Below are 10,260 nucleotides of genomic sequence, written 5' to 3' on the forward strand. Positions count from 1 at the left end.
GGTTTGTAGCCTTGCAAGGACCTGCATTTCAGGTTCCTTTTAAATAAGTTGACACTTCCGATTCAAACATAAAACTGCTCAGCGAATCCCAGATACACACCACCCACTGGGTGAAAATGTTTTTCTTCCTGACCCCACAGTCCTGGCATCAATTCCCTTAAATGTTTGCCCCTTGGAAATTGAACTCTGTGCTAAGGAACACAGGTTTTCCTTGTCCACTGTCCTGTCTCTGGAGCTATGATGTCCTTCCTGCAATTTGGTGATCAGAACTGTACATAAAAATCCAGCTGGGGCCTGACCAGTGTCTTATATCATTCAAGCATCACATCCCTGTTCTTATCCAAGCTGTCCTCAAGTGCACATCTGCCAATGTGGTATACTGTATGCATTGTACCCGGTGTGGCTTCCTCTACATTGGGGAAACCAGGCGGAGGCTTGGGGACCGCTTTGCAGAACACCTCCGCTCGGTTCGCAATAAACAACTGCACCTCCCAGTCGCGAATCATTTTAACTCCCCCTCCCATTCTTTAGATGACATGTCCATCATGGGCCTCCTGCAGTGCCACAATGATGCTACCCGAAGGTTGCAGGAACAGCAACTCATATTCCGCTTGGGAACCCTGCAGCCCAATGGTATCAATGTGGGCTTCACCAGCTTCAAAATCTCCCCTTCCCCCACCGCATCCCAAAACCAGCCCAGTTCATCCCCTCCCCCCACTGCATCCCAAAATCAGCCCAGCCCGTCTCTGCCTCCTTAACCTGTTCTTCCTCTCACTCATCCCTTCCTCCCACCTCAAGCCGCACCTCCATTTCCTACCTACTAACCTCATCCCGCCTCCTTGACCTGTCCGTCTTCTCTGGACTGACCTATCCCCTCCCTACCTCCCCACCTATACTCTCCTCTCCACCTATCTTCTTTTCTCTCCATCTTCGGTCCGCTTCCCCCTCTCTCCCTATTTATTCCAGTTCCCTCTCCTCATCCCCCTCTCTGATGAAGGGTCTAGGCCCGAAACGTCAGCTTTTGTGCTCCTGAGATGCTGCTTGGCCTGCTGTGTTCATCCAGCCTCACATTTTATTATCTTGGATTCTCCAGCATCTGCAGTTCCCATTATCTCCTCAGGTTGCAAATGGGTTGCATTCCCGAGCCCATTCTTAAGTTGTTTTGTATGGCGGGCAGAATACATTCAGGACAACATAAAGCAGCTTTGCATAATCACAGGAAATATTTCTATGCTGCGTCTTTAAAATTATACCCAGCCACCTCTTTCCTTTGTCATGGACATGCAATCCCTTTACATGTGCATCCTTCCCCCTCAGTATCCAAGGACCCAGACTTACCTTCCAGGTGATGCAGCAATTTACCTGCACTTCACACAATCCCGTCCACTACATTCACTGCTCACAACATGGTCTTCTCTACTGCATCCTCAAACACTTCCACCAACTACAATTAGATCTCACCACCCAGAATCATCTTCCACTAACCACCCTCTCTGCCTTTTGCAAGGACCATTCCCTTCACCACTCTAGTTCGTGACACACTCTGCACCACCCACTCCAACCCACTCAGTACCTTCCCCTGTAACTGTAAAAGGTGCAACACCTGCCCCCACACCACTTCCCTCACCTCCATCCACGCCCCTAAACAGCATTTCCAAATGTGACAGAGCTTCACCTGCATCTCCTCCAGCCAAGTCTATTGTATCCGTTGCTCCCGATGTGGCCTTCTCTACGTCAGTGAGATCAAATGTAGACCAGGGGCCACTTTGCCGAGCATCTTCACCTGGTCCGTAATGGCCAGCCTAACCTCCCAATCACCATCCATTTCATCTCCACCTTCAACTCCCCCTCCAACATGTCTGTCCTTGGCCTCTTCCAATGTCGCAGCAATTCAGAACGGAAATTTGAAGAACAACACCTTATCTTCCACCTGGGCACCCTATATCTCAGATGGCTCAAAGTTCTCTAATTTCAAATAACCTTCCCACCCATCCCCTGCCTCCCCTTCCAGCCCCATTTTCTCCCTTCCATTCCATTTTCTGACCCTCCCTTGCAGCCACCAACAAGATTCAACCCTCTCATCGACCAATCAGTTGTACCTACTACCAATTCCCACCTATATCCACCATTCCGCTACAACTCTCTGCCACCCTCTCTATTTGCAGCAACCCCTACTCCCACGTCCAGTCCTGAAGAAGGGCAATATCTGAAACATTAACTTTTTCTTCCCTCCAGATGCTGCCTGGTCTGCTCTGTTCTTCCAGCCTCCTGTTTGTCTATCGTGGTCTCCTCCATGTTGGGGAGACAAACTGCAGACTCTGTGACCATTTAGCATAATACTCACAAAATGAACCTGAGCTTTCTGTTGCCTGCCGTTTCCAGACACCACCATGTTCCCTTGTCAATATCTCTGACTCAGGCTCGTTGCAGTGCTCCAATGAACCTCAATGCAAGCTAGAAGAAAAGTATTTCCTTTTCCATTGGGGACCGTACAACCTTCTGGATTCAATATTGAGTTCGATAATTTTCGGGCTTGCGCACCTTCTCTCATGTGAACTGAAAACAAAAAATGGGAGCGGTCACAGAAAGTAGGAGCATTTGCTCCTCCCTTCTCTCATGTCCCACCCCAACCCCGATACACCAGGCCTCATCATCACATAAAAACCAAAAGAACTGCAGATCCTGTAAATCAGGAGCAAAAACAAAGTTCTTGGAAGAGCTCAGCAGGTCTCGCAGCATCTGTATAGGAAAAAAATAAGTTAACATTTCAGGTCCAGTGACCCTTCCTCAGAACTTGCAGGCCCTTTAGCCCACAATGTTGTGCTGACCTATTACTCTACTACGATCAATCTACCCTGCATACACTACAATTTACTATCCTCCATGTGCCTACCAAGAGTCGTTTAAAAGTCTCTAAAGTATCTGACTCCACTACCACTGCTGGCAGCGCATTCCACACACCCACCACTCTCTGTGTGAAGAACCTACTTCTGACAGCTCCCTTATACCTTCGTCCAATCATCTTAAAATTATGCTCCCTCATAATAGTCATTTCCACCCTGGGAAAAAGTCTCTGACTATCCACCCTATCTATGCCTCTCAGCATTTCACATACAAAGGCTGACCCGATCAGCGATCACACATTTTGCTGAAGCCCAGGAATGAACCAGGGACCTTTAGATCTGCAGTCTAACGCTCTCCCAACTGATCTATTTCAGCTGTCTTCTTGGTCCCAGCTCTGCCCTTTGCAACTGGTTCCACAGCTTTCTAATCTACAGACTGCAATCAGTGAGGATACTGCACCTCCCCCACAATAGCTCTCAACACTGGACCCACCCCCCCCCCCTCCCCCCCCCGACCAAGGATGGGACATCAACCCTCTACTGTACACCCTGTACACCCATGGCCATGTTTACAAATTCTGAACAAATGTCAACTACACATTTGCTGATGACACCACTGTAGTAGGACAGGTATCTAACAACAATGAGTCAAAGTACAGAAGGGAGATAGAAGGCTTGGTTACATAGTACAATGGGAACACCCTGTCTCCTAATGTCAGCAAAACTAAGGAACTGATCATTGGCTTCTGTAAGAAAGAAGGGAAATGCTGCCCCCCCGCCCCATCTATATCAATGGAACTGAGGTTGAGAATGTGGATACCGTCAAGTTCCTTGGAGTGATGATAACCGACAACCTGTCCTGGGCTTGCCTCGTAAATGCAACAGTGAAGAAGGCACAACAACACCCCTTCTTCCCCAGGCAGCTGAGGAAATTTGGCATGTCCATAACGTTCCTCACCAATTGCTATAGATGCTCCATTGAAATGCAACGGTCCAAGTGCATAGCTTTTGGTGTGGAAACTGCTCTGCCCAGGTCCGTAAGAATCTGCAGCAGTTTGTGAGCACAGCCCAGTCCATCATAGAAGCCAACTTACCATCCATGGACTCTATTTACACAGCTCATTGCCATTAAAAAGCCACCATCATCATAGACCTATCACACCCCAATAATGATCTCTTACAACATCTATCAGGCAGAAGGTACAGAAGCCTGAACACATACACAATCAGGTTCAGAAACAGCTTCTTCCAGCTGTTATACTGATGGCATGACTCTCTAGACTTAACTAATGCTGATCTCCCTAACATTAATCTCGCCTCGCGTTCACTCTGTGCAATCTAATCTGATGCCTCTGTCTAAGTTTTTTTTACATCCTCTGATCTGTACATCCTTGCTTACTATGATCGGCCTGTACTGTTCATAAATGAAGCTTTTCACTATATTCCAGTATATGTGACAATGAATCAATTAATATTTGATTTTTTTTAGCCAATAATACTACACCGACTGTTTTTTATTCCTTTCTCTCTATTGCTTGAAGACTCTAAATCCAGAGATGCAGGGAATTCGTATCAGTATTCCCATGGAGGAAACACAGTTTGAATGCTATCCTTTATGTTTGAAAGAACAAGAACGAGAAACCCATCTATTACTAGACTGATCCATTCACCTAAATATTGCAACGGTTCTGCTTGCCTATTTACATTCTCAGCAAAACACTGTATTTGAACCTTCATGAATTTTGCACTGAATATGAAGCAATTGGCAGCAGTCCATTCCCCATTTAAAACAGTTGGCCCGTAATCAATTATATTATGATATGGTCATGAACAGCAAGGTCAATCTCAATTGAACTGGGAATGCACAATCCCACACCAATCACATTGCATATTCCCAGTGCAATCACTCTTTATATGGAAAAAGAAAATGTTAGGTATTTTGTGAGATATGCAAAGAATAATGAATTTTCACTCTCTTCCCCACGTGATGTTGTACACTTCAAGTAGCAACAAGCTGCAGAAGGCCACAGTGCAGAAATACTAATGCTAATCCCATAACTCAATGACTTTTGGTGTTTATTATTATATGGCTCAGAGATCCTGTATTTATTTTTAATATGGGCTTTCTATGAATATCAAATACTTTCCACTGCCGATAAAATATACCATTCCACAATTTTACCTTTTTTCCCTAAAATATCAGATTGATTACGTCTCAGAGCTGAGGAGTTGGACCTGGGAGCACATTGGACGTCAATTACTATAACAAGCTCCAAGCCCAACTGGCTCAGTTGACGCCAGGTTCCTCTTCAGACCAGCAGGCCTTGAGGTCAAACTGTGTGCTGGGAGTTTTAGGTCCCAATATAAGCTGACACCGAGATGTATTCATAAGGGCCTTTTTGATGAGTTATTAAACAAAGGACAGGATCCCAAGGCACTCTTCAGAGAAGAGTAAAATTGAGTAGTGACCTTGTTAATATTCAATAACAGCAGTATGTATTCACTAGCACCTAGCACCACTTGTATAGTACAATGCTTCAAGGAGCTTTACCGAAAATAAATGACACCAATCCACCTAAGCGGCTATAGGGCAGATCACAAAGAAAGTAATCCAAACATTTGGAAGGAGGAGTAAGAGAAAAAGGTACAGAGAGGTTTAGGAAAGAAATTCCACAACATCCATTACTGCCAGCATGGTTGGTGGAGCGATCAAACTTGAGAATTGCCAAGCGATTAGAATTAAACACGCTCCATTATGTCATGTGGATGAAGAATATTACCGAGACATGAAAGGGAGGCCCCGTGAAGAGATTTGAACACATGGATGAGGAGTTAAAAATTATTTCATAACTGGGAGCCAATATCAGACAATGATTATGGGGTGATGGATGAACAATGCTTTGATGCAAGACCTGACACAGTAATTAGGGAAGCGCAATTTCAGATGAGCTTGAGTTTACTAATGGTAGAAGCTAGCAAGCAATATGTTGGAATATTCAAATGTAGAGTAACAAAAGCAGAAAGCTGAGGGAAGGGAGGAGTCATTGATGACAAAGATATAGAAATAGACCATATCTCTAATGGTGCAGATAAGTGGACAATGGTTAAATTTGGTGTTAAGTATGATACTAAGGTTGGAAACAGAATGGTGTAGTTTCACTCTGTTGCTAAAGAGAATGATAAAGCAAAATTTTGCTGGTGATTGATGTGAGCTTTGCCTCCAGAAGGATATCTTTACCTGGCTAGCACTAACATAAAAATGTAAGTGTGTGTAACATGATGTTAAAATATCCCATGGATCTTAATTACAGATTACTAGCATATACAAATATTGCTTAAGGGCCTGGGCTTATATTAAACTATTATTTTATAAAGAAAAGAATGTTTCCATCAGCAAGTCATATTTCAAATGGCCCAAGTTAGGATGGAGACTGACACTTTTATGCCATCAGGCCTCATACAGTGACAACATTATCAGCGTATCTCTTAAAGATCTACCGCGTACTGACTGTGAGACATAACACAAACCTGCTTTTTTGCAAAGATTTTAAAAATTCCTAAAGGTTTACGTGCTGTCCATGGTGATCTCATACCTGTCTGGAGAGGGATGTACTGTTTCCTATTGCACTTGTTTGAGAACTTGGTTGCCTTTCTCGAGCTTCCTATAACTCAACATTACCACACAATCTTCATTCCTAGAGCTTTCATTCTCATACTGTCCATACATTTGCTTGAGTTGATTTCGCAACAAAGTACCATGATTTAGCATAATCTGAAACCTCTCATATGGAAACATTTGGATTTGTATTTCTAAATGCACTCTCTATTCACTGTATAGGTTTGCTCATTCTCTACCTGTTTGCTGCTCATGCTTCTCTTTCATTTTCCTCTGTCTTTGAGGTAGAATGTCATGAGCCTCAAAGTTGCTAGATAGTTGGTTGCTGAGCAGGATCATTCCCATTTGTGTTCCGAGCATGAGTTGTCCGTGGAATGGCAATTCCTTCTCCGTTGTTGTTGCAGGAAAATTTTAAAAAATTCAAAAATTTTGACTTTTTTGCTTGATACTTGATTTTTTTTGATTGGAAAAATCATGAATGGAAAACCACTGCGCAGCAGAGTGTTATCAGGGATTGTGTTTGCGAATCTGGTGCTGATTTCACTTCAACAAAAGACCAGGGTACGCTTGTGTGAAGTTCACTTGTGAGTGCTGTTTTAACTTTAAAAGAGTACCAACGTTTGTACATTTTTCATTGTTGCAGTTAACCAAGAGAAGAGCTGTGAGCCTTGACAGTTATTCCCTTCAGATAAGTTCATGTGAATGTTAGAGTTAGGAGCATCAGAAGGAAGTGTGAGTTCACCTATTGACACTACAGGGGCGTGGCAACAGTTGGTAACCTCAAAGACAACAAAACACGTTGACACTTTGGTGGGTTTGTGTGTGGCACTTGCAGCAGCATCTGCCTTTCAAGGATTGAATTTTAAAACAATGAGCCAATTATGAAGACACCCCATCCGAAGAGGCTTTGCTCACAGTGTGACTTTCAACTGTCTTGCATAAAGAACTGCTAGGACAGTTCAACGGAGTGCCTTCAATGCAGTGTTTCTCTTGTACACTACAGGATTTGCACTAGCCAGCATCTCATGGATTTGGATGTCAGCTGACCAGTAAACTGACCAGCATCAGTGGGAGCCAATTTCCTACACTCTGGCAGAATTCCAGCGTAGTTGACAGTGTAAAATTTCAGGTTAAGATTTGAAAATAAATTTCAGACAGCTGAAACGTATTTAGAGTCCAGCTGAACTGTGCAAGTAGATTTTCAAAATCAGTTATAATTTGGATATGAATTGATATGAAGAACAGGCGCATTTGGCATTTTCTATTTGGATTTGAACTTCTTTGTGTGCTTTTCACACAGCTGTCAGATTGCCTCTCAATATATAGACATTTGTGAGAGATTATGATCATTATGACAGTTAAATTCAATATAAATAGTACTCACTTACGACTGAAGTGACCCCTCTTTACAAGGAAAGCTTGAGCTTTTCAATGATTGGGTTGGAATTTAACCCCACACTTGAAAGGGAGCTGGGTGGTGGGGTGGAGGGTTTGAGCCCATTAATTTCTGACCTCCACTGGTTTTCCTCCAGTAGCAAGGGAGGCTGTGGACAGCTCCCTACTGTTAGAGGGCAACATGGTGGTTAAGCGGTTAGCACTGCTGTTTCACAGCACAGGGAAATGGGTTCAATTCCAGCCTTAAGTGACTGTCTCTGGAATTTGTACTTTCTCCCAGTGTCTGCGTGGGTTTCCTCCAGATGCTCTGGTTTACTCTCACAGTCCAAAGATGTGCAGATTAGTTGGATTGGCTATATTAAGTTGCACTGTAGTGTCTCAGGATATGTAGTCTTGTTGGATTAGCCATGGGAAATGCAGAGTTACAGGGATAGGCAAGATAGGTGAGTGGCTTGATGGGATGATCTTTGAGGATCAGTGCAGGCTCGATGAGCTAAATGCTCCGTAGGGAATCTATGGTTCCGAGAGGGGAGGAAAAGGAGGAAGCCCTTTCAAATTATACCCTGGCATGGACTATCCTGCGGAAGAAGATCACTATGCCCTTGGAAGCCACTCCCTTGTTAGTGCCTAGCTAATGGGCTCTGACAATCTCCCAGCCAATTTTCCCTGAACTCTGGGCCTGCTCTGGGGTTACTCTTCCCAAACTCCTACAGGTCCAGAAGTGAGCATTGTTGTGAGCATTGAGAGCTGCTCAGATTCATCGGTTCAGAGACATTTGCAGCACAGAAGGTGATCATTTGGCCCATCATGTCCACACCAACCAACAAAGACCTGACCACATTTTCCATGGGATCAATGACAACACAATATAAGTAAATATCTGAATATTGCTTGAATATTACAAGAATTTCTGACTCTATCAGTCTTTCAGTTAGTGGGTTCCAGACTCTCATCAGAATCTTTTTGGCTCAAATAGTTCTTGAACCCACAGAGCGATAAAGTCCTTAAAGTTGGATGCTGGAAGATGAGAAATACATTTGACTGCATGTCTTAGGACATGTCTCTGAGCATCTCCAAAGGCTTAAAAATGAGCCCAGCAATTATATGCCAGTTAGTTTAACTTAAGTGGTGGAAGAACTTCTCAGAAGGCTAAGCTGGAGCATGATTAGTAGCTGCACAGAAAATTCAGATTAATTAAAGAGAGCCAGGATTTTGGAAGGGAAAATCACATGTTTAATTAACTCACTGAAGTTTTTTAAAGAGGTAAAATGGAGTGTTAATGAGGGTGGTACTGTTGGTTTGGTGGCAATGAATTTCTGAAAGGCATTTGATACAGCACCACATAGTAAACAAAGCTATAGCGCATGGTTTAAAAGGGGCGGAAGTTATATGGTTAGAGAATGGGCTGAGCATCAAAAATCAGGAAGTAATGATGAATAGATGTCCTATATACTGGAAGGTAGTTTGTTGTGCAATTCCCCAGGGTTCAGTGTTGAGATACTTGCCTTCTTGACATAGAATCCCGACAGTGTGGAAGTAGGATATTCAGCCCATTGAGTTGACGTCAACCCTCCGGAGAGCATCTTACCCACACCCTATTCCTGTAACCCTGCATTTTCCATGGCTACCCAAAACCAGACACTATGGACAATTGCCTATGGCCAATCCACCTAGCATGAATATCTTTGGGCTGTAGGAGGAAATCTGAGCTCCCAAAGGAAACCCACACAGGCCTGGGGAGAATGTGCAAACTGCATAGTTGTCTGAAGCTGGAATTGAACCAGGGTCCCTGGTGCTGTGAGGCAGCGGTGCTAATTAATGAGCCACCGTGCCACCCTCATACATTACATGACCTATGTGTTAATGACCTCAACCTGGGCCTACAAGGCACAATGATAAGATTTATGAATGATACAAAACTTAGAAGCATTGTAAACTTCAGAAAGATATTTGAATAGAAACAAAATACTACAGATGCTGGAAACCTGAAACAGTCACAGAGGATAACAAGGTGTAGGGCTGGATGAACACAGCAGGCCAAGGAGCATTATAGGAGCAGGAAAGCTGATGTTTCGGGCCTAGACCAGAGGATGCTGGAGAAACTCAGCAGGTCTGGCAGCATCATGGCATTTCTCCAGCATTCTCTTGTTTGTTTCGAAAGGATATTGACTAGTGGAGGATTGGGTTGATAGATATCATGAAGTTCAAAAGGAAGAAATGTGAAGTGATAAATTTTGGTTGGAAGATGAAGAGACAATGTAAAATGAAGTGAACAATTCTATAGAAGATGCAGGAGCTGAGGGACTTAGGTGTCTTCGTAGTTCATTAATCAAAGACTGTTGAACAATTTGAGAATGTTGTTCATAGAACATCATAAAACATTGAAATCTAAGTTAATAAGGGTGA

At 43.6% G+C, this 10,260-nt stretch overlaps 1 non-coding gene across 1 annotated transcript; it reads right to left on the reverse strand.

Annotated features, from left to right (window-relative positions):
• Positions 1-3,146: 3,146 nt before the first annotated feature.
• Positions 3,147-3,219, reverse strand: trnac-gca (transfer RNA cysteine (anticodon GCA)). The gene has a single exon. It is a non-coding gene; the product is annotated as a tRNA-Cys (tRNA).
• Between the last annotated feature and the right edge of the window lie 7,041 nt (positions 3,220-10,260).

The sequence above is a fragment of the Stegostoma tigrinum genome, chromosome 4 (assembly GCF_030684315.1).
Source record: "Stegostoma tigrinum isolate sSteTig4 chromosome 4, sSteTig4.hap1, whole genome shotgun sequence".
Classification (NCBI taxonomy): domain Eukaryota; kingdom Metazoa; phylum Chordata; class Chondrichthyes; order Orectolobiformes; family Stegostomatidae; genus Stegostoma; species Stegostoma tigrinum.